This window comes from Xenopus laevis, chromosome 9_10S, assembly GCF_017654675.1.
Source record: "Xenopus laevis strain J_2021 chromosome 9_10S, Xenopus_laevis_v10.1, whole genome shotgun sequence".
In the NCBI taxonomy this organism is placed as follows: Eukaryota; Metazoa; Chordata; class Amphibia; order Anura; family Pipidae; genus Xenopus; species Xenopus laevis.
The window spans coordinates 24326068-24331735 of record NC_054388.1 but is presented as its reverse complement, the minus strand read 5'-3'; positions in this window follow the sequence as shown (position 1 = coordinate 24331735).

Sequence of the window (5668 nt, the reverse complement as noted above, 5' to 3'; positions counted from 1 at the left end):
TAATTGACTACCATGTCAAATTTCATTCCTAATCCAACAAGTGTATTTTTTGTAATATTGGTGTGTAGGCAGCATCTCAGGTCATTTTGCCTGGTCATGTGCTTTCAGAAAGAGCCAACACTTTAGGATGGAACTGCTTTCTGCCAGGCTGTTGTTTCTCCTACTCAATGTAACTGAATGTGTTGCAGTGGAACCAGGATTTTACTATTGAGTGCTGTTCTGATACCTACCAGGGAGCTGTTATCTGGTTACCTTCCCATTGTTCTGCTGATAGGCTGCTGGAGAGGAAGGGAGAGGGGTAATATCGCTCTAACTTGCAGTAAAGAGTGACTGAAGTTTATTAGAGCACAAGTCACATAACTGGGGGCAGCTGGGAAACGGACAGTATGTCTATCCCTATGTCAGATTTCTAAATTAAATATAAAAATGATTTCAGTGCAGAATTATACTAGAGCAGCACTATTGACTGATTCATTTTTTCCCATGACAGTATCCCTTTAAAGGAAAACTATACCCCCCAAACAATGTAGGTCTCTATTAAAAGATACTGAGTAAAACAGCTCATGTGTAAAACCCTGCTTCATGTAAATGAACCATTATCATAATAATATACTTTTTTAGTAGTATGTGCCATTGGGTAATCATAAATAGAAAATTGCCATTTTAAAAAATAAGGGCCGCCCCCTGAGATCGTAAGATTCACTGTGCACACATACAAACCACATGTAAGGTCACATGAGCCAATTAACAGACAGAGTTCTGCCTTTTGTTCCTCAATTCTTCCTGTTACAGTTAGTGTTGTAGTATTTCTGGTCAGGTGATCTCTGAGGCAGCACAGATAGAGTCACGAAATGGTGGCTCAAGGCAAGAGATGTAAAAGGGCAATATTTATGTAAATATATATTCCAGTTTGGTAAGATTCTTTAATATGTCATTCAATTTGATATAAACTATCTGTTGCTTAAGTATTCATTTTGGGGGTATAGTTTTCCTTTAAGATTCCACACATCCAGATCATCAAGCAATGTGGTCTGAAATGTAATGAACTGTGTGGGTAAAAAAAAACTTTGTATAAGATCAAAACTATGCCATTGTTGATAAATATATGATAACGGTTCATATATTGTGCTTTGTAGAAATTTTGGTTGGTTTAGTAGCACTTCCTCTATACTACCAGTATGTTAACCGTGTATATTGTGCTTGTTCAAGAAATCATGCAATCCAGGCATTAATAGAATGTGCCATCACAACCTGACTGCCCCCTTCACAGGGAAAAAACTATTTTTGCTCATTCAAATAAATGTTGAATTTTTCAAATCTAAAAGGATGGCCTCTGGTTCTTTTATATGTAAAATACGACTCTCCGGTATTGTTCTGTAATGTCTTCTAATGCACTTATAGTAGTTATATGCCCTCGCAGGTGCCTTGATAATATTTCCTCATAGTTTAATCTTTTCATTGCTTTTCCCAGTTTAGTTGTAAGTCACTATAGATCAGTAGGAAACGTTACACCTTTTATTACATTTCCCCGTTTACATTTTACTATTTGAGTGGAAAAATAGGTAAGATGGAAGCACAAGGTAAGAAAGATCCCTAGAACGGTGATGTTTTTTCCGAATGGGAGCACCAGCTTGGAGAAAAAGTGTAGTGGTTTAAAATACTGGTGGAAATACCCATATTGGCAACACAATGTATTATTCTTTTCTTGTAATTTAACTAGTCCCAGTTCGCTTTTTGGGTGCTCACGCTAACCCATTTCTATTTATTTTCTGTTTGGATTTTCTTCTGCTGTAGTTGCTGCAGAATTAATACTGAGGCTGCAATGGAGACACCTTGCCTAATAGCTGTTGCCAGTATTGGTAAAATACTTGGACGATAACAGGAACGATTTCCTCCCACTTTGCCTGCATCTCTTAAAATCCGCAAATAGCTGTTGCCAGTACTGGTAAAATACTTGGACGATAACAGGAAGGATTTCCTCCCACTTTGCCTGCATCTCTTAAAATCCACAAACACCACCTATGCTTGCTGTATGTACAGAGATGGTAGTGATGGGCTTCATTGCCGCAGTCCTTGTCAGAAAGTGGCACATTACTCACTTCACCTAAGCCAGTCAGGTTTTGATTGACAGGTCAGATATAGTGATGTCTGGACAATATATTCAACCTAACTGTCTTGAAAATACCTCAAAGTTGTATGAAGACAGACAGATTGCGGAGAGTGGGATAGTGAATATTAGCTTGGACCAGAGGGCCTCCTTAGAGCAGAGACCCACTCTTATTAGTTTCTTATTTCCCTGAGGTGACTTTTATTGAAAATAGATCTCCTTTTCACATTTATTAACACTTTCCTGAAAAATGTTTATTGAATTGACATATTTAGCAAAGCAGATCAGTTTGTCATTTCATTAGAGTTGAATTAACTGGTTTGAGTATTCATTTACATTCCGTTAAAGGTCATATTTGTAGACAAAGCAGTGGTTGTGGGGGCCCAGGATACCATACCTTGTCAAGTTTAAAAAAAAAATTTAAATTAAATGCATTACAATTATTTTACCACCAATATGGGTTCATACAGTTTAGTTACCAAGTTCAAGTCACTGTTTTATTATTACAAAGAAAAAAAATTATTTGGTTTCCAGATAGGAGATCCCATAACATGTCTTGTTTTGCAAGGCCCTAAAATGTAATTTCTGTGTGGCCCAGAAACATGGAATTATTTCTATGAATTTGCTTCTTATCAATGTTATTGGGTGCAGCATGCAGCACTAAACTCCCTCTACTGATTTGACAAATGAATGAGAATTCTTGGTCTCCGTGGAACATTGAACTCACAGGGGAATGACTCTTAGGGGGCAGATTTGTTAACATTCAAATTATATTAAATTCAAATAAATTAGTTTTCCCTACCAGGCTTTTTTTGACCAAACAAATTGCTTCACACAGGAGGCATGAGGAGGAGGCGGAAGGAGAATGCCTGTCCAGCCCTGAAGAGGTGGTGTGGCAAGGGTCACTGGGTCCCACATAGGGTTGCCACCTGTCCGGTTTTGACCCTGACAGCCAAATTTTTGGGAGGGCTGTCCGGGTCAAAAGTGCCTGCACAGTCTTTCATATTTCAAAGATTCTCAATCGGCAATCACAGTGCCATAGCTCTGACCGAGGGTCATCATCCCCATGCCCCCCACCCAGAGCTGGCGGCAGGGAAAGATGGTAACCCTAGTGTCGCACCATGTGGGATCTCCATGGCCGCAAAGGGCGAGTCAAGGGAAGGAGTTGCTGGGATGAGGAGGGCACAGTAGGGGGGGGGAGGGCAGGGAGGGGGTCCCACAGGGCAGGGAGGGTGGCACACAGCTGTGATGAGGAGGGGTCCAGGGCAGGAAGGAAGGGGCACTAAACTGGGCCCCTTCTTTTCCAGTGACAAGAATGCAGCACTGGTTAATGAAGTACTTTTGCGATGGGTTGTGCTGTTTGGGAGTCAGTCTCCATACATAACTGCTGCAAGGTGCCAACAAATATGGCAGCAGGTAGCAGACAAGATTAACACTGTAAGCGTCTGAGGCAGAGATCAGCAGACTGTGTACAAGTGCTTCGGTGACCTGAAGAGATGGATTAGGGCAAACTTAGCCACGAGGAGAGCAAAAGCCCAGAAGCCTGCACTCAGGCTGAAAGGCAGGCAAAGAGGTCTGTCAAGGGTTGGAAGGTGAATACCACGACACAGAGTAAGTACACTTTGTAAAAAAAAAAAAATATCTTGGCCCTTTTTTTCCCACATCCCTATCATTTGGATAAATCTGGAATTTCACATTTAGCATTTCACTCCTTTTGGAAAATATTGCTCCTGTTTTGCACTTGAGGAGTTTCTTGCACTTTTCTTTACAGGATTGCTGTTTGTTTAAGTACTAGTTATTTACGTGTAGCTGTAACATCTACAAAATGGCAAGCATTTCTTTATGATCCATTTCTCAACTATAGCACAAATGTTTAGAAACTGCATTAACTTCAATCTGCAAAAGTGAAGTGTCAAGCAACACATGTAGAGCCTAGACCTTGTATTTAGTTAGAGCAGCTGTATTGTCATATACTACATTATCTCCTGTTAAGTTTAACCATTCCATCTCCCTTGCTCTGCCATTATATTTAAGTTAGTATTTGGAATGAGAAATTAAATAGCTTTGTAGTCTTGGGGGGGGGGGGTTACTACACAAGACTACTAGCCAAATATACTTGCAATTCTTCCATATGATTGTTTTTTAATACCTTTTTACTTTATTTATGCACAATTGCAGCCCTGCCCACAATGATCACGGCATGTGTCAGACAGGGACCAGGACCGGGATGAGGCTGCTCAGCAACCCCAGGAAGAGGGGTGAGGCTGATGATGGTGATGAAGCCCTGGAAGCTTCAATGTTAATGAGAAGCTGTAACTTTTCAAATGAATGATTTCTTAGAATTGTTCCTTATTTTAATTTCATTAATGCCCTTAAAACAATCAAGTCTTTTTTTCAAAAAAAATATACACCATATTTCTCCAAGCTACAGATTGTTGTTAATTTCCACTCCAATGTTGTCATGTTTTGGCCACCTCCCCAAATTTGTAAACGCACACCACAATCTAACTTTGAATATTAGCATTGCCAACTTCATTTACAACCATTTGTTTGTTATGGGTTATACACATGTCTGCAGTTAGGGAGAAACAAAGGATGAAGGACAATGACTGGGTGGGAAATCAAGGGCTTGTGGATGCAATGTTGACTGCCATGCAGCCAGTCTTTTGCCAGCAGCACTGCAAGGATCTTTGGATGAGATGATGAATGGCTCAAATGGATGGTCACTTGTGTGATATCAATTTGACCATCCATCGTGGATCCCAAGACCTGGTGGCAGTGTTGGCAGCCTTGCCAACTAGAGGGCTCTGCTGAGGGTCAAGTCCCTGGTCCTTCTGGTGCTCCTCCTCCACCCCCTGATGCTGCTCAACAGCGAAGGGGAAGGGGGTGTGGAAGGGGACAAGCTCCTGTCCAAGGGGACAAGTAAAAGCGTCCTTAGCTCCAGTCTTAGCTCACATTCCAACCTACAGTGACCTCTTTGCCTATTTTCTCCTGGCCATAAACTTTGCCCTAATAATGCTTCAGGTATGATTTTGTCTGCTTCTCTTCCCAAACAACATGTACCATTGTTTATAACATTCTGCATTCTCGTCACTGAGGGGTGCCATTATAACATCTATTGGTGCCCTTTCCAATAACATCTGGAAAAGCACGTAAACACATCTAAAAGTGAATTTGCTTTAATATAAATAAATAAATATATATATATATATATAAGTCCTTCGTGGTCCGCACTCCTCTGAAATCCAAAAAGGCACCCAGGTGCTACTCATATAAGCATATGTATATAAGTCCGAGAAGCATGAGTGCACACTGGGTTTTGGTTACATTAAAACAGATCAACGTTTCGGTCCGAACCTAGGACCTTTTTCAAGATACAAATTGTTTTAAAATGAACCCTTAAATAGACAAAGGGAAAAACACTCACCAACCCCATGCAGCATAAAGAATCATGTGATCGAAGAGGACAGGACCAATCACCAAGTAGTATATTAACCATTTAGTGTGCTTAAAAACACTGTTGTAAAAAATAAAGAAAGAAAGATCATAGTACAAAATCAC